General features: G+C 36.9%; 1 protein-coding gene across 3 annotated transcripts in view; it reads left to right on the forward strand.

Annotated features, from left to right (window-relative positions):
- Window positions 1-20,261, forward strand: part of LOC135711870 (zinc finger protein 436) — a 42,248-nt gene that overhangs the window by 4,882 nt on the left and 17,105 nt on the right. The window contains exon 1 of one of the 3 annotated variants that reach the window (XM_065234844.1): window positions 7,476-7,560. The exons of 1 other annotated variant lie outside the window; for it this stretch is intronic. The gene's annotated coding sequence lies outside the window, so the exon portion shown is untranslated. Of the gene's footprint in view, window positions 1-7,475; window positions 7,561-19,782; window positions 20,155-20,261 lie in introns of those variants that run through there. One more of the 3 variants, XM_065234846.1, reaches the window with a different exon arrangement.

Below are 20,261 nucleotides of genomic sequence, written 5' to 3' on the forward strand. Positions count from 1 at the left end.
GTGTGTGTGTGTGTGTGAGTACAATCCATCGCCCTCTGTACCGGCAGAGTTTTTATGGAAGAAACTTATCTGCATTTTCTGTATGTCGAATGTGCAAATATTTTTAGCCCTGGAGATGGAAGGTGACAGCTCTATCGTACATCAAACGACCCATTTCAAGAATGCCTGTTTCTGCACGTACATTCTGAGGTCATTTTCTGATACAATAAGCCCCGCAAAAATATACAAGTGTATTCTCACTTCCAGAAAAAAAAAACTTTTTATTCTGGCACGTATTTAGTTATAAAATGATTGGGATATATGTGTAGAATAAAATAAAAAGCAAGTGTACTTATCTGGTTATTCCAATGTGATGAGTGAGTCTTCATCGTACCTTGATGTTCACGTCTCCTTTCCCGTTTCCTTGTTTCTTGTGCTATAAATGTAAATTTGTTTTATGCATCTAAATTACCTTTGTTGTGATACATCCTTCAACGAAAACAAATTTTATTGTATTCCCCTGCTTTTCTGGGAGGACATTCTTGTCCCATGTGACTGGTCATCTTTAGGTCACCCAGCACTTGGAATGTGCACTCCGTCGGTGTTATATGCAAATTGCAAAAGAAAGAAAGAAAGAAATACATACAACCGGGATTAGTTTCAAGAAGTGATTATTTTCATCGGATTCCCCAACTAACCATATTATCGCAAAGTGAGTATATACCAAGCTTTATTGCGACTTTATGGTTACTTGGGTACCCATACCCGAGCAAAGTCGGTTAACAAAATGAAAGCAAATCGATATTAAAGTGTGCAGTTCCTATCATAATGAAAATTCATTTTGATTTCAAATGTTGCGACATAAGTCTGATATCATATTGTGCTTTCATTATGCAGTCAAGACGTTTTAAATGAAAGCAACTTAACTTGAAGTTCTGCTGTTTACGTCTTGTTTAAAATTTAATTGAAATTCATCTGTCGTTGAACTAATGATTATCGTTTATCTGATTTGTTTAACACATTTAAGGTCATTCGTGACTTGCCCGCGTTGAGATTGGAGCCTAAGTCTTTCAGCTTGAGAAACATGAATGGTAACCATTTACTCTAGGCCCGTATTCAGTTAAACATTATGAATGCAAAATCAGTAATCAAATTGATTTCATTGAAAGCAGGATTAGTTTTCCGTTTGCTTCAACAGTGTAAAATTTTGCTCTCATTTTTGCTGTGTTAACCGTTAAGTCAACCAAAATGAGATCAACTGGAGTATTCAAAATAAGTTACATCATAACAGCAAATTTTGATTTCAATTTGATCTTCAGCTTTGCTCGGGTAGGCCATCAGAATGGTTCATCGGTTGCAAATCCAGGCATTTTTTTTTTAAATTATGCGTTATGTTTCTCAATGTTTTGACTGTATCCTATTTTAGTTCAAAATTATACCTTCACTACCCAAACAGCATTGTACACCTTATGAAAGTTTCAAAACCTTCTTTAAGTTTAAATACTGGTGTAAACAACTCTTACAAAGTCAAAGTTGCTGCTTGGGTATTGCAACTACGGGTAATCATTGAAAGTACTTGCATTTTGCTCAGGCACTTTTGAGCAAACTGTAACCACCTTCTCATACTCGAAATGTGCCTAAACCAATCTGGCACAACGATGCCCTATACGCTCTCTGACCAAAGCGCAGGGAACATATAGACACTGTGCATCTGTCTGGAAATATTTCGATACTAAAGACATTGTCCCAATCTCGGTTGATCTAGTAGATCAAATTATCTGAACTCCAGGACGATTTGAAGAACCTTGAACATCTGGATTAGTCAGAAATAGATCATGCATGATCCACATAGACACTTTAAATCTGATTGGTCATTTTTCGATACTACAGACATTATTGCAGTCTTGGTTGATCTAGTAGAACAAATCAACTGATGTCCTGGACGATTTGGAAAATCTATAATTTCCGGTATACATAGTAATAAGTCGTGCATGATCCACAGAGTCACATATATACGATTCGGTTATGATTTGTCAACAAAAAGTGCTAGGTTCATATTAGAAAAAAAAAATGAAAATGTCTCCCCATTGGACAGAACCCAAGGAATATCCTTGTAAATATACAACCGTGACGTGACCAACAAGTGTGACTAATAAAACTCTGGTAATTTCTCGATTATGTGCAGGGTGTTTGGTTTGAATCGGTAAAAAATAGAGAAAACTAGAGCCAAATTAACTTCAACATTTAGGACAGCAAAATACGTCAGGGACGCGAAGGTTAATTTTTAAGAAATTTGGCATTTCAAATTAAAATGCATTATTTTTTTTTAAATAATGTTTCATCAAATCTAGGCCAGAATTATTCAATAGAATCTCATAATGTAAGGGTGTTTTATTATGTTCACCAATTACTTAGAATTTATACTATACATAAATAACTGAAGATGATAAATTGTTATTTTTAGCTCCTTTAGCTCAGTCGGCAAAGGGGCAGCTACTAAGCAAGTCCATGCTGGAGGCAACTGGGTTCGATTCCCGTCCGGTCTATTAATTTTTCGGGTTGGAAAATTTCTCTACTTCCTTGGGCATAGGATGGTGCAGGCATAGAAAGCTCTCAATTAAAATGTGAAAGTACTTCAAAGAACACTAAGTTGGGAACAGGCAAACATCTAAGGCAAACATCAATAAGCTTGAAATGCCATGTAGTAGTGTACACATGATATTTTTATGCAATGAAAACATTTTTTTTTGTCGCGGATTAGTATTTAAAGTCGCGGATTTCTTTTGAGAAATCGCGGATTTCGCGGATCAAATTTAGAAAATCTTGTAACAGCCCTGCATTTGTGGACTCTACAAGGAATCACCTTAACCGCTGGTTTCAAATTAGCGACAACACACATGACACATTTTTTTAGAGCAGTCTGTAACTCGGGATAAAAAATGTGTGTGGCATTAATTTCGTGTTCACTAGCGTTCACAGAGCGAACAAGCTATGTTTTCCTAAATAAAATTTTTTGCATCAAATATTCACAAAAAAAATCTAAAGAATATACACAGGAATCAGGGAGCTCGTACATTTTTCCGAGCTCACACAACTTTTATATTAATCACGAAATAAATCGCAGGATATGTTTGTTTACGTCTTATCTTTTATGTCAAAGATGGATTCCGTCACGGGTAAAACTAGTTATTTCTAAGAGTGTAGGCTCATTGAAAATTTGTAAAAAAAAACATTGTAGTTTAAGCATTTAAAAAATTTTCTACATCAATCGAAACAACTAATCTTACGACAAAAAGTCTAAAACTTTCAAACGTTTAGAAAAAGTATCTATATAGGGGAAATGGATGTAATGTCGGCCTAAATGCCCCTTATTTAGGCCCGTATATAAATTCAGCAATCGACTAAATCTTCAATAGCGACTAAAAATATCCACTAGTACCGTCCCAATGACGCGTTCATCTAGATAAAATTGATAAATAGCAGATTTTTAGTCCAATCTTAGATCCATCAGCCACATTAGAGCCATTTCCCCTATATATAAAAAAAGATATAAATTTTTTGGTGTATTAAAAAAATGTGTCTTAATAATCATAAAATATTGGGATTATGTTTATTAATGTTCAAGTAATGCATTGTATTTTTTTGGTTTTAAGATATCGACAGAGGAACAACTAGTTTAGTGAAAGATGTTCAATATTATATAATTGTGTATAATTTTGTAAATCTGATTGGTATACAAAAGATTCAACGATTTTAGTGACGGTATGATTTTAGCTTATTCTATTGTTCTGACACGCAAGGTATACAACAATATTCATTCTGAACATACTAGTAACACTACAGTCCGTTAAGTACTGCCATCACATTTCTCGTTGAGCAGTATACAGAGGATGTAAGAAATTCACGCTTACATTTGATGTACATGCATGTTTTGCGCTACTGGCTATATCTTTCTTATTCCGCAAACATTTTTGTTTCGTACAAAAGTAATCTTTGAACTATGAATTAAACATTAAATGCAGTTGAGAAAATCATGTGTAAATGAAGTATAGTTTGAAAAAATACCGAATTACTGAAAGAAGGCTTTGTACAAAAACAAATTGACAAAGAGAAGGAAAAAGTTCGCTCAACTGAATATGCATCCTGGATACGATGGTTCAAAGGTGGCTATATTTTGCAAACATGATATATATCTAGCGACATAATTAAGGTAGTTTCGGATAGATCTGGTGATTTATTATTTGAAACGTTTTTTATATGAACAAGTCCAAAGCGTTGGGAAAAAAATCAATTTAATTCATGCATTAAATTTATATAAACAATTGAACCATCTTCGTACTACTATATTACATATCCAGTATAGAGTAAACTAGCCAGTTATGGCACTAGTGCTCTAGTTTTTGGCCCTAGGGCCCAAGTAAAATTTAAAATAAATTTTCATGGTTTATTAGCGTAGACATATGACAAAATGTGAGTTCTAACCTTGCATGGAAATAAATTTGGTAAAGCATGAAAAATATTGATTACTAGCTGAGTGTGCCCGGCCTTGCTCGGGATTCAATATAAGCTTCGCCGATTCAAAAAAAAAGCATGCTATATTGTACGTAGCTCCCCTCCTATCTAAGGAGCTACCCCCTATGATCATCTTCTTATACCTCCACATGCCAAATTTGGTTTCATTTGCTTGATTAGTTCTGGAGTTATGCAGAAATTTCTATTTCATTTGTATGGGAGCCCTTCCCCCTTACAGATGGGGAAGGAGTCTCGAACCATCATAAGAATCTTTCACGGCCCCAAAAACCCCTGCATACAAATTTTTACGCCGATCGGTTCAGTAGTTTCCGAGTCTATAAAGGTCTGACAGACAGACAGATAGAAATTCATATTTTATATAGATTAAGATAGTGACAATAAGGGAACCTCTTGGGCCAAAAACTGGCTCACTTACCCTATGCGGTAATTCATCACGGATTCTGCATATTTTTTAATACAGAACTGTAAGAGAAGCTTCCATTTGCCTACTGGGTGTATCAATTACTTCCAGATATATTCATAAAAAATGGCTAGGATTCTTTTCATTAAAAAGTGCATGGCAAACTACTTAATGTGTATAAAAGATTGGAAGCATTAGTAAATTTAAAGCTCTTAAATCTTAAAGCTAACTCAATGCATATTTATCATAATACCTAATAAATAAGGCTTTTATGCTTTTCAATTTGTTTCGATTGGAAATTTGAACAAAAGACTTGCTCAATATTGAAGTCTTTTGTTGTAATACAGAAACCGTACTCAAAATACAGCGCTAAATTAAATCTCCGAAGTTGACGTTCAGATCTGTTTATAACTCTAGTGCGCATATGCTTCTGCTCCTACAGTCAAATGAAGTTATTTTTGGAAACGTTTACACCGACCGCGTTCACGAGAATAGTTTGTTTTTACTTGCATCACATCAACCAACATACGCCAGATCCTTAACCTATATAGCAGACGCGAGATTGGTGTGCGCAAGTCGCTCGAATGGTGAAAAACGGCTTGACTGCTTCCTCTAGCCTAATTGAAAGTGGAGAATGACGTCGCCACATGCGTAGTCTTCGCTAGTAGTGTGGCTTATTGGTGTTGCTCGGTCGAGTATACTGACTACTGAGGTTAAAGGCTATACGCCGATCAACGCGATGAGTGCTCTATATGAAATTTCTTTTAGGAGAGGTGGGGGTAAAATGGGCAGGTATGGTAAAACGAGCAATTATTTGTTTCGTTGGGAAACCACTGTTTTGATCATGCACTCCTTATTGCTATCTTATTTCAATCGAAACATTCAGTGATTTTCTAAAACTATCAAGCGATGCGAAATAATCAAAACATATGACGCCATCCTCAAAATGTTATTTTTGAAAGCTCAAACTTTAGCATTTTAACAGCAAAAAGTGTAAAACCATTTTCAAAAAAGTACGTCTTCAGCAGTAAATTCACAATATTTTAAAAATATGCTGATCGATGGGATAAAATGGATAGGTGATGGGACAAAAGTTTTGCAAATGTGATAGCATGAATTGTTATTTCTTGTGTGTGGATTTCATGAGTCTCATAATAACTAACAAGTTAAATAAATGCTGAAATTTTATAAATAAATATTAATAATTTCCATGAAATTTAGGATCATTAATTCTGGATCTTTTATTTCATTAACTGAGTCTTTTTTCAAATAGTATGCGTGTATTTCAAACATGCTATCTAGCTCAAGGCATCACTTTAAGCAACTACAGTTCCAAATAATCATCGAAAATGTTTTACCAACCTTACCATTGAATGCACATCTTACTCCAATGCTTGTCAGTTTTACCCCCACACACAAAAGAAAATTCAGCTAGAAAACGTTTCTGGTTTCAAATTAAAAATGTAAAATATGATTTTCAGAGTTGGTTGGAAATGCCATCTAACATGAAGCTATCACATAGATATGATATTTCCAAGTTGCTATCTGTATTTGGTATCAAAAAACTTAAGTTAAACTAACATTATTACTAACGAAATACACGCAATTCTGTTTTGACACAACCAAATTTAATGCAACACTTTTCAAAAACGCTCAATACAATCAAAGAAAAATATGATTGTATTAAAAATACTGTACCCATCCTGCATCAGGGCAAAATCGAAAAATTAAAAATCATCAATCTCCTTGGGGTGCCCATTTTAACCTCCACCACCCTACAGTAGGGAACGGTACGTTGAATGAAAGATTTTCTTATGTGAATTGTGACTATTGTTAACATTTATTTTACATTCGTCACTTGAATGTTGAAAGAAGTTGAAATTTCAAGTGCAAAAATTAAATTATAACAGTTTGCCAGAGAAATCCAAACGCTTCAGTAAAATCTTTAATCAGAGCCCCCGCATCACCCATCCGATCGGTCCTAAGAAGGAAAATTCAAAAAAACAGAAACGACGAACGCGCGCGCGCGCAGTTTCGATCCAACAATCAAGGCATTCAGTTCACTTTGCTTCGCCATAGTATTTTTAAATACATTTTACATGTGTACCCTCGAATAACCCTCCACCCGACTGCGATGCGATAATACACTCAACTACCACCATCTTGCTGGTTGCTCTTGTGTGACATCGGTTGGTGGAGGAGTGATCGATTTGTGGAAGCTGCATCTGCATCCTGTACAGCGAACATTCAACGAGTGTCACAGCGACGAGATCGTGTGATCGCGTTCCCGGAATCTAGCAATTGAAACAAATCAACATAATTTGGAGTCGGACGGAGAGCGGCTGACGATCGGAGGGTCAATTCGCCGTGAATTAATTCTCGCAACCATTTGAAAGACACAGAGCTAGAGACAGACGAGAGGGCTGTTATCATTGTGGTGTGGCCACGGTAGAACAATAAGTCAAATTTGATTGTGACCTACTGCAAGTGCTTTAAGCAAGTATGTGTTGTCTCAATTGGATCGTGTGCTGTTTGTGTCGCGAGGTGCCTTGCGGTCGCCGCATCTAGTTATGTTTACATTTTTTTTTTCGAATTTCGTAATTACGCTCTTATCGGTACATGGCCTTAGGTTCAACGTTTATAATCAAGTAAGTATGTGTCGTTGTTTTCGTTCACTTAGTACTAGAAATAACTCACTTTCTGCATGATTCCGTTTGTTTCGCGTGTAAAATTACTTGATAAAGAGGAAGGCTCGGCAAATAGCAGTTCTAGGTCTCTGCGCTGGCGAGCGAAATGTGATGACATGGTGGTATTTTCCCCCTTATACCCTCATAACGACTTCATTCTTTTGTAGCATGAATTTGATACACTGCAGTAATGATCGTGGCGACGACAATTAATCGGTAGGGTTCGCTTCATTAGTGCATTTAAATTTCCTGGCGCTCGGGCTTCTGTGGCTCGTATGTGGTTTACTTTCATGATGAGTTGTGAATATGCTTTGCAGTTAGGGTAAATTTCAAATTGATTTATCTAAAATAACTAGTGCAGTAGTTGAGTATAGTAAAATCAAAAGCTGTATTAATCATTGCAAGACGTGTTTAGTTGGAAAGTTCTATTTGAACAACTGCGCTCGGCTTTATTTTCGAGATCATCAGAATGGATAATTTTGACCAATTTGCGCGACCTTGACTTTTTAACAGAATGCTATTAAAAATTGTATTTTCCATATCGTTGCTTAATAGTATATGAAAACTGAAATCTAACTTGTTTCTGTTATCGAATATGCAATTATAAGGTTCGTCGCTTTGTGCTGTATGATAGTTTATTTATTTATCAATATTATAGCATTAAGATCGGTTTGTCCACTAAACGTAAATATTAACTAATTTTGAAATTGCGGTATGTTTTTGGTATTGGAGAATCAGGCCAAAGGCCCAACCTATTGAAACTGAAATATCAGTTATGCTTTGTTATACGACATAAGTATTTTTTTAAATTTGTTTCAAAATACATAATAATGCCTGTATATTTCAAAACTTCAAGTAATGTCTTCAAGTTTCAAGGTTTTTAAAGTAATTCGATGTTTTCTTTCTGTGTCCGGGTTCTTGAAATATTTTCTGCTTATTATTCTCCTTGAAACCCTTTTCGGATTTATTTTAAACTTTCGCAAGAACTTCCTTTGAATAATACTAGAATATCAGCAGACTACTTTTCGTAATTGCCCTAGAACCTCGTTTCAGGTAAAACAATGTTTGTTTGGAATTATGTAATTAGTAAATTTTATGTTCATGTTTTTTTATTAGCAAGCTACAAGAAGAGGTTGCAATGTATGCGTTTGACACATAAAACTTGTTAATTTCGCTTCCTGAGAGTCGTAATCAGCGATTTTATCTTAGGAGTCTTAGAAAACAAAATTGATAGGTTTTATGTAACAAATACATATTTGCAACGTCTTCTTGTAGCACACACAACCGAATTGAACCCAGCCACCTTCAGCATGGGCTTGCTTTACAGCTGCGTCCGCTAAGAGAGGCCCCTTATCTACAGGCTCTGTCAATTAAAGTGCAACTTGTTTGACATTTTGTTAGTTACAATTATGAAAACATGTGCTATACTGGAGATGGATCACGAGCTCAAGTTTCATCCCCGGACAAGTCACGAATGACCTAAATATATATAAAAATATGTTAAAGTCACTATAAAACAACAAAGTATGCAACGCCTTCCCCTTTTCGGCAACACGACCTCATCTGCTATTACATCTTCTGATTTGTGCTAGAACCTACTAGACAATTTTTTAGGAAATGCCAAGCACCTGAAATCCCCAAATAATGGTCCAGCACGATCACAAATTGAATAAAGTGTTCGGTGAAATTTATAAAAAGGAAAAAAAGATAAAAATTCCGTTTTGCCAAAAGCTGGAAGGCAAAGTAGTAAGAATGTTCCCAAACTGATTTTTAAGTATATTAAAAACAATGAAATTTTCGCAGTTTAATTTAAGTGAAAATCAAATTTAATTGTAATCTAAGTAGCCTTCAAGGTAGACATACACCAAATTTGAAAACATCTTGCAGAAAACCGGCAATTTATATAGAATTGCCACAAATAGACATAATGTCCCTAATGTCGGTCTAAGCTACTTACCTTACCAATCAGTCTAAGGCCTTGTTGTCCTCTGCTGTCCGAAAAAGTCGTCTCCACTCTACTCGATCCATGGCCACGCTTCGCCAGCCTCGTAGTCTGCGAAGGGTCCGCAGGTCGCCTTCTACTTGGTCGATCCACCTTGCCCGCTGCGCGCCTCTTCTTCTTGTTCCTGTTGGGGTGCTTTCGAGAACCATTTTCACTGGGTCGTCGTGCGGCATTGTTACGACGTGCCCAGCCCACCGTAGTTGCCCAATTTTTGCAATGTGAACGATGGATGGTTCTCCCAGCAGCTGGTGCACGTTCCACTCCACCGTAGATGGTACTCAACACCTTCCGTTCGAAAACACCAAGGGCGCGTTGGTCCTCTACGAGCATAGTCCAGGTCTCGTGGCCGTAGAGGACCACCGGTCTAATGAGCGTCTTGTAGATAGTAAACTTCGTGCGGCGGTGAATTTTATTCGACCGGAGCGTCCTCCGGAGTCCAAAGTAGACACGATTCCCTGCCATAATGCGTCGGCGGTCACCAGTGAGCCTAGATACATGAACTCATCGACCACCTCGATTTCGTCACCGTCAATCTGAACTCGGGGTGGGAGGCTAACGTTGTCTTCCCTAGAACCTCTTCCTTTCATGTATTTTGTCTTTGATGCGTTGATGGCAAGTGCAATCCGCCTAGCTTCAGCCTTCAGTCTGATGTACGTTTCCGCCATCGTCTCAAAGTTCCGTGCCATGATGTCGATGTCAACGGCGAAGCCAAGAAGTAGGATAGACTTCCTGAATATCGTGCCACCCGTGTCTATCCTAGCTCTTCAGATCACACCTTCTAACTCGATGTTGAATAGTAGACACCAGGCATGGAAAATCATTTACATTCATTTCATGCATTCATTTACATTCATTTGCCTCTAACTTTTTTCATCACCAGCATTCCACAAAATGATGTATAGAGCTTTAGTAGGTTTTGTTATTAGCTACAACTTTTGCCCATAACTCAAATTTGTATCTCTTATGCATCATGAATTAGAGCGGGCAGACCTTGTTACTGTTTTTCAGTGAATGTAAAATACATTCACTGAAAAACAGTAGTGGCTTCTGTTCGCTCTGGTTCGTCATGAATAAGAGATACGGATTTGAGTTTTTAACAAAAGTTGTAGCTACTAAAAAACCTACAAGAGCTCCATACATTATTTTGTGGAATTCTGTTGATGAAAAAAGTTAGGGGCAAATGAATGTAAATGAATGCACGAAATGAATGTAAATGATTTTCCATGCCTCGTAGACACGAAAGTCTATCACCTTGCCGTAACCCCCTTCGAGATTCAAAGGGACTCGAGCGTGTCCCTGAACAACGCACATCACTCGATCCATCGTCGCCTTGACCAATCGCGACAGTTTATCCGGAAATCCGTACCCGTGCATAATCTGCCATAGCTGATCTCGATCGATTGTGACGTATGCGGATTTGAAATCGATGAACAAATGATGTGTGGGGACGTTGTATTCGCGGCATTTCTGCAGAACCTGCCGAATCGCGAAAATTTGGCCCGTGGTACCGCGGGCACCCATGAATCCCGCCTGGTATTGCCCCACGAACTCTCTTGCAAATGTCGGTCTAAGTGTCCCTAATATTAGGAAAAACATACATTTCGAAGGAACTAATATGTGACAATTTTTCACGCATCGAAAAATATCCATTTGTATTGTCTCGATGACGCATTGTTCTAATAACAATTGTACAATTGGATATTTTTGTCGTTGTGCTAAATTTATAAATCCATATGCCAATTTTAAGAGCCAATTCCCCGATATTTTGTAAAATTACTAAACGATTTTCGCTCGCGAGGTTTAATTAAAAAAAAAAGGGATTTGATGTTTTTTCGTAAGAGTCATGGTCAATTGCGAAACTATTTCCTAACTATTTACTAACTTCTGAATAGCAAAACTTTGTGATATATTATATCCTTCTTCATGCATGGACCATGCCATGTGTCACTTCAATAACCGAACCCGGTATCAACCTTTTCTCCTAATGGCTAAGGCCAACACAAGGCATAGTGCTTATGTAAAAACCGGAATACTTGCGGCCAGCGTTGCCAGACCTACCGATAAATCATTTTTTAGCTCAACACCGATAAATAATTGAGGACAAACGATTTACTGATTTTCTCGTTTTCATACCGATAAATACCGATTTAATTTTGAGGATACTATTATCACAATCATTCTTTCGAAGTATTCAAAAACGATTACATACTACCTATCACTTCACAATGGCTTTAAAAAAGAATAATTGTAAGGAACTGGAAATAAATGAAAGACGACTCAGTTCTAATAAACATGATTATGTCAAGTCACGAAACCATATAACTTTTGCTTGAAATCATTCCAAGTTTGATATCACGCGATCGAATTCAGTATGTTAATTATCAGCTCCAAGATGTAAGGAACTTTAATTTCCTTTGAATTCTCCTCATAGTTCCATTTGAATTCTGCCAGAAAATCCTTGAAATTCTCCTTTCTGAATGTTCTTGACACCCCGTTCACATTACAGCATATCAGGCATAACATTTGATAACGGCACAAAAGCATTTGTAATCAAACTTTCTAAGGCCCTTCACACGCGTACCAAAGTACGCCCACGCAAACCAACAATATCATCGGATAGGAGCAACTATCACCTTTCCGAAAGTGGTATTGGTTTGCGTGGGCGTACTTTGGTTCGCGTGTAAAGGGCCTTAGAAAGTTTGTTTACAAATGCTTTTGTGCCGTTATCGAATGTTATGCCTGATATATCACGTAATATAGGCTGTCTTGCAATGAGCACTCATACATTGAGTTTTCACTGGAAATCCTACACGCAAACCAAAAATTTATTACAATGAATGTTAGTTCCGTTTCCTATCATCCTCTGTTCATGAACATCGCAACGAATGTTAGAAATTGATCATGCAGGCGGTGTGATGGTTTTTTGTCTTTTTTATTTCGTGTTCTATCTACGCTTTCGACTATACCAGTAAGCTTGTAGAACGACGCACATTGTAGAACATTGTAGAACGACGCACACAGTTGCCTCGAATCTCTCCAGCAGAAAAAGCATACGAAGTCGAGTATGAGAGGAAATGAGCGCTTCTTGTTTGCTTTTAGGCTATCCTTATTAAGAAGCATGTAGAGAGCAGTGTAGAAAGCACAGGTCTGATAATCGCAACGTTCGTGGTTCGAGTCCATTCATTCGGCAATCTGTTTCCTATTTTTTTTCGACATAACTAATTTCACTCACTAATACACTCTACATTTTTCGGTCTCCAATTTTCTTGCATTGGACCGCAGCTAGGTATATCGCATCCTCGGTTCATGCGGTCTCCACTAACATCCTCTGATGATGAATCCCACATAATTGTAAGCGAATCTTACATCCCCGGGTTAGGTTTATGTATTAGTGCTCATATAAGTTATAGTCTGTTCCGGGTATTAATTCATCTGGAATTTTCCCAACAATCCCCTTCACAGAATTATTTTGGAATTTGACTCAGAACTATCTTGAAATCTCTCCTTAAAATTCACCAGGCAAGGAGCTGTCTCTAAAAATCTCTCTCCTTTTAATTCTTCCTAGATTTTTTTTTAAATTCTCCTCAGGATTCCTTTGGAATTCATTGGGAGATCTTTCCAGAATAGGAGGAATTCCCATTTTATTGATATTTGACATTCAAAAGTCTTTTAAAATCTTTAAAGTACGAGATCAAGTTTCCAAGCCCTTAGGAATTTTTTAAGTCTGACATCTAAAATGTTTCACTTAATCCAAGAATCGTGAAAAATAAAATTTGAAATATTGGACTCTAGGCCCAGAATTTCAAAAAAAAAAATTCCTGATCTGAAATCTTAAAAATTAAACCTAAAAAAGATCCAAGCCTCAAATTCTTGAAATTTATGATCAGACGCTGACTTTTTTTAAGGCTGTTAAATGAGGCGAACAAATATTGATATCGATAATTTTTACCGGCGGTTTTTTTAATAAGATAATTTAAAAAATTCAGCGTTCAGACTCGCATTATAATTTTCATTATTATTCTGAAATTTAAATAAACTTTGGATATCATGGATATATCGCCGACTGGGATTGAACTCAGGCCCTTAGGGGTGAGAGGCAATCACGCTTATCACTCGATTTTTTTTTACCACACGATGTTTTCTTTAAGCATTTGGATCGTTTATTTCAACAAAATAGAGGTACAGTAATGACCCGCATTAGACTTTAATCTCTCAATAATTTCAAATAACCGTAATTCAAAATCATCATCAAGATGGATGTTTACGTTATCCTTTGGTGCAATAAGACCACTTAAAAAACGTATGGGTTTCGTAGAACATTATAAATAAATGTCCAAATAAGGGCTGACATTTGACATTATTTTTGTGGGCCAGTCTAATGTTTGATGTATTTGAATGCTGCAAATTTATAGTGAAGGCTCAATTAATATAAAATCATAAGCAGGATTATTAAGTTGATGCCATTTCAGATCTACGAGGTGTTCAATGGTTTCTGGTGCACTACTCAATGTCGTAACTGGGCATCATCCTACTCGAGATTTGGCTGGATTGCGCTACTTATTCAAATAAGAGGGTTTTCCGTGCCACTCAATTCTGTTGAAACAGCGAGCCTCACCTTTGAAAGAACTGAATGTTCTTATTTGAAATGTAGTCAGAGAATGTCTCAATATTTTAACTGACTAATGGACCACTTTTCTCGGGCAGCTCTGTTGTAGTACGGTCATGATAACTTTTATGTGAGTAGCTTCAGTCAGTTTCACAATCATACTAATGCAACGTTTTGTGACGGTAGTGTGCTAACTGTAGATTGCAACAACAATATTTTGCGTAAAATTGTTTATTGTTAGTCATTCAAAAATAGATTACGTACACCCGGACGAACGGTTTCCCGTCCTGTATGATTCCATTGTAAAAATTTATAAACGAATTGCAAGTTCATTTCGTTAATTTCTGATAAGATAACAACATTCTACACCACTTCTTGATTACTCATACTCATTTAAAAAAGCACACCGTGAATCATTAGTTCATAAACAAATAAAACCATACATGGAACATAAACGACCGCACACTCCTCACCCATAGCAGTAGTGTATGGTGCGCACGATTTAAAGAAGATCTTTGTTCCAAACTACTGAACCGTGACCGCACTCATAAGATGATTGTGATCGTCCATATCGCTCAATGAAGTCGAATGAACAAACGTCTCCAGTGATCAGCATGCACGAGATTCTCGGTAGAGAACCGGAAGCCCTACCCTGCATAACAGTCTTCCTACTTATGCGCTCATAGAAATCATTCAACTGGGCATAAGTGCAAACCATCATCGCAGTATGGAAATTTATCGCAAATCAGATGGGGACGATCGAATGGGTCATAAATTGCTTACGTTGGCTCATTTTTGTAAACAGTAAAGGTTCGATGAAGAGCGTCCAACCCAATTTCGATTGAGCAGCAAAAAAATGGAACAATAATAAATATCACATTTCGATTCGCAGCCTAAACCCATGTGCTTTGCTCTTTCGCTTCGCAAGGCGCTTATCGCATCTTTTCCTTTATTTCATTAAACATTATGATTGTCGCCGAGTTCGTTGCTTTCCGAGAGGTCTCTGTCAGCATAGATTTTTTTTTTCTCTGTCGAACGTCGTTCGAGTTCTCCCGCGTAGAAGCCGGGTGCAGTGCGGCGGAACAAAATGTGCGAAACACATGTGCGAGCGCGCGGGTTTGTACTATTCTTATGATGGGTTTTGTGAGAAGAGGGTAGGGATATGGTGGCTGGTTGGTGATCGACTGGCCAGCTGATGACGCGAAGAGAGTGTTGAAGAAAGGAAGCATAAATAATGTACATATGTAATACATATGAGTCACACTCAGTCGATCTGACGACAGGGCATATTTTGTGATGCATGATGTTTATATTGGGATATGAATAAGGGCAGAAGGAGAACGAGTAGCAAAGTTTGTAGGTTCTCAAATGAAAGAAAATGATGAATATTCGGGCATTCTAGGGAGGTTTTGCTCAAAAAAAATGGCATCAATGCTGTGCAGAATTTTAACGGATTGCCAACAAAAGTTACGCTCGCTTGAGAAGTTTAGTTGTAAGGGGTTGTCCACATTCCACGTGGACAGCTTTTGAGAGGTTTTAGACCCCTGCGTGAACAATCATCCACAAATTTTTAAATTTTTTTTATGGATAGCCCCTAACAACGTTTTAGAACAATTTTTGACGCACTGTAGAGAAAATCACCATAGTGCAGACCAGGCATGGAACATCATTTGCATTCATTTCATACATTCATTTACATTCATTTGCCTCTAACTTTTTTCATCAACAGCATTCCGCAAAATGATGTATAGAGTTTTTGTAGGTTTTGTTATTAGCTTCAAGTTTTGCTTATAACTTAAATCTGTATCTCTTATTCATCACGAACTAGAGCGGGCAGAACTTGTTACTGTTTTTCAGTGAATGTAAAATAAATACATTCACTGAAAAACAGTAGTGGCTTCTGTTCGCTCTGCTTCGACATGCATAAGAGATACGGATTTTATATTGTTAACAAAAGTTGTCGCTAATAACAAAACCTACAAAAGCTCTATACATCATTTTACGGAATGAATGCTGTTGAAGAAAAAAGTTAGAGGCAAATGAATGCACGAAATTAATGCAAATGATTTTCCATGCCTGGTGCAGACAGTACTTAAATTTACGAAAATATGTCAAATGTTAAAAATTGCTTACGAAAAGATCTTATTATCATGATTTCGACATCTTTATCTAATTCTATTTCTCCTGTGTTCTCCTATCAATGGTTCACTTTCAGGTTGACAGTTTGGAACATGTAAAAACACAATTCTAAATATTTAAAAAAAAACCTAGCGTTATAAAACGATACATGAAAAATGTTCTATTTATTTTTTAGTTTTCGCGGTGTACGTGGCTCTAGATTTATTGAAACAAATTGATTTTAAATTTAAACAATTTAAGAATTTAGCGCTAGATTTCAGCTAAAGTATGGTTCTGATATTGATTCATCAGAAGTGAAATTTTTTAATACACAGATGAAAGAACTTTTACCTGGCCTGAGCTTTTCGACTTATTTAGACATCATGAGCTGTATTCTCGGATATTCTCTCCAAGATGTTTATCATAACAGCGAAACGGCTCTTTGATTTTTTTTTAGACTTTCTATTATGCTGGAATCGTTTCAACTTAGCTTCAGCGAACTTAGCATATAAAAAAAATCATCTACGATCCAAAATGAGCCAATACGGACTCTCTGGCTTGGTTAATCTTTCAACTGAAAAGGAATCGCTTGCAGAGCTAGATATGGATGCTATTTTGGATCAGTTTGCTGCAGTTAAAGCTCGTATGGCTAAAATTTAAATTGATTTTAAGTAACGATTGTCATGGCCTTACAACCTCTAAACATATGAATAAAGCTCCTGGATGTGATAAAAATGAATTTTATTGCTGTATACATTTAATTGACTCAACTTATCACAAATTTGTGCGTGTAATAATAAAAATTTGATAGAATTCTCCAATATTTTAAATAAATTATGTCAAATACTTACAATGCAAATACAACAAAAAAATTTAAAAACGGTAAAATTTTTATGATTTGCCAGGGGCGTTGCCAACCCTCACTACGCCTCTGATTGTCACGTAACGCTCAGATTCGTTTACCTTTACTTATCAATTTTCATGAAATTCGTTTGATTTGTGTTGAATGGATTATCCAAAAATACCTTAACCACAGACAAACAGACATAACACTAACAAGTTGTTCATCAAACAAGCATTTAACGGTCAATTTAAAAGTCTCTCAGTTGGTAGTGATACCTGTGGCGCGCATAGTCAATTCCCTTGCGTTTGACGTTTACACACTACCGCCATCTGTTTAGCGTACTACCCACCACAGTGTACTCAACAGATGGCGGTAATGTTTTAGCGACGATGTTTTACAATGAGAAGTATTCAATGTGTTATGTCTGTTTGTCTGTGCCTTAACGTTTCGGAGAAACAAGATGTTTTCAGCTCGCATAAGAACAGTTTTATTTGGTTTTATCACACCCTTGTAGATCATGATTTAGACTTCAAGAATGCATTAAAGCCTCCATCAAACTTGGGTCGTTGCTTGGGTATTGATCAAATACAGTAACGATTCGATTTTGTCAGCCCCCTTTTTGATTTTTTTTTTCTGATGATCTAAGAAACCCATGCGCTTTTTCAGTGGTCTTAAACATCCATATTGAAGATGAATGAGAAAGATTTGAAATTACGGTTATGTAAAATTATTGAAAGATATAATTCGGATGCGTGGAGGAGCTGACAAAGTGGGTAATTACTGTACCATACATTTTTAATTTTCTATAGTTTAATTCAAAATTCAATATAGGTCTCACTTGTCAGTTGTACGGAGAGGCGCATTTTTTTATTCAAGATTTGTTCAAGTGGAATAGTTTGCTTTTTATGTACATGTGCAGCAGTTTCGATTATTTTGAGTAATTTCTCTCTCTTCAACTTCAAGTTCTTCTTGAAAACATGAGCAGTCCATAAAGCGATAAAATCAAACGAACAATCTTACTGCAAATCCTCGAAAGTCATGTCGCACTCTTGAAGTGAACAGTAGCGTGTTATATTTTGAAAAAGTGTTAGATTTCTTATAGGCCACTCTCCAGTTTGATTCCTAACCCAAAAATATAAGTCAGTGCAAAACAAGGTAAAGATCGATGAAGGTTTAGTGATCACGCAAATGTTTTGAAATTTGTATGGAAATTACTATTAAATAATTTTAAACTTCACTTATATCCATCTAACTTTGATTCTACCTAGTTGTCCAATCAGCTTGACAGCAATTCAAGAAAGATGCTGCACTTCATCACATTGCAAGTTTTTGCATCAGACTTTTATATTTCAATAATTTCACATAACCGTAATTCCAAATCTTTCTTATTCATCTTAAAAAAATCAATATCACAGTGTTTTCATTAAGATGATTTCTTGAGGACCTCAAATTGGCCGTCATGATTGTTGTTCTGCCCTATCATTTCAAGTTTTCTAGGGCACACATCTCGGACACTGTTGTGACATCTTTAATGAAATTGGAATTCCAATAGTAAGAGTAATCAGAAATAAGGATTACACAACGATTCACCTCAAGTTCTTCTTTTCGGTTGTTTGGGATACGATATTCAGATACAAGCACCTTAAAGTTAAACAAGTTAAACTTCTACGACTTTTGTAGTATATCTCTGCTAACCGAACCACGTTTACATCGGTTCAACAACAGCTTCCCTGAAATTGTATCTTCTCCTAATTTTCCGAAAGATATTCGATTTGTATAAATATGCAACGTCATGAAACTGCACATAGAATCACATTGCTTGAAATGATACAATTTTATTAGTTTTGTAACATAATTAACCACATTTTTTTAATTGTCAATACTAGAGAGGGTCTAGTATTAGAGAGGAGCGGACTGGCTGGTTTTCAGCCAAACGAACTGTCAAAGTCAGAGCCAATGGAGCAGTGCCTATCTTGATTACATTGGCAGTTTTGCTAGAAAGGGTGAAAGACAGTTCAAGATCAACAATTGAAAAGGCCTCAACTCCATTTTGTAAAAAAAACTTGTATGGCCATTTTCTCGCGAACCGAAGTTCGCCAACGCAAACCAACAAAACGAACAGGTAGGGGAAATTCTCTTCTATCCGATTGTGTTTAAGGTTTGCGAATGTAGGTTTCGGTTCGCGAGAAAATGGCCTTCCAAGGTTTGTTTACAAAATGGAGTTGAGGCCTTTTCAATTGTTGGTCTTGAGTTTGTTTTGAATCCGCTAATTTCTTATACTAGACCCTCTCTAGTCAATACCTACACCGTTTGAAAAATTCATCTAAAATTTCTAAGATACATGGTGCTGTTTCGGTCAAGCAAAATCTAATTTTCGGCAAACTATAATTGAGTTTCAAAATCACGGTTATGAGTATTGATACAATTTTTACAAGCGGTAGAATATGTAGATCGGTCACCCTATAGGAAATCTGCGCCTCCGGAAAGTGAATTAATTCACTGACCCTTCCGAACGTATTCCAAGAACCGAATGGTAACGGGAACATTGAACTTATACCTAACTCCCTGCTAGAAAAAATCAACCCCGTGTACATAAGAGGGCCGCACCCCACCCCATTTGTGCCATATGCTTGCACAGTGAGAGATCCTTCCTAATGCCAGACCCCTCGACAAAGCGAAGGGTTTCCGACTTTATCCTGTGTTGAAGTTTTTCATAACTCTCTTTTGGTGCACCATTCGGCGACATCAGCAGCAGCACCAGGAGGCATTGCTAGCTGCAGTTGCGTTCATTACAGTTACAACATTTCCCTAGCACCAAACGTATCACTATCGCTGCCAAGAGTGTGTTTATCAGCGCACTGTTCTGTTTACTCAGCTTATCTTAATGTCGTCACACGATTCGCTCAGCCTCGCAGCAGTGAAGAACATACTCTCAAAAGCGAGCTCAAAGTCACTGGCCCCTCTGCGTGTGATTAGTAAGTAATGGTAAATATTTGAATCTGGTTCAAATCTTTTATTTATAATCTTCAAATTTCTCACGTTTGCCGTCGTAGAAAATAACCGTCGATTATCTTGTTACTCTCTTGTTCCAG

The sequence above is a fragment of the Ochlerotatus camptorhynchus genome, unplaced genomic scaffold, assembly GCF_037179485.1.
Source record: "Ochlerotatus camptorhynchus isolate MF236.1 unplaced genomic scaffold, CSIRO-AGI_Acam_v1.1 ptg000443l, whole genome shotgun sequence".
Classification (NCBI taxonomy): domain Eukaryota; kingdom Metazoa; phylum Arthropoda; class Insecta; order Diptera; family Culicidae; genus Ochlerotatus; species Ochlerotatus camptorhynchus.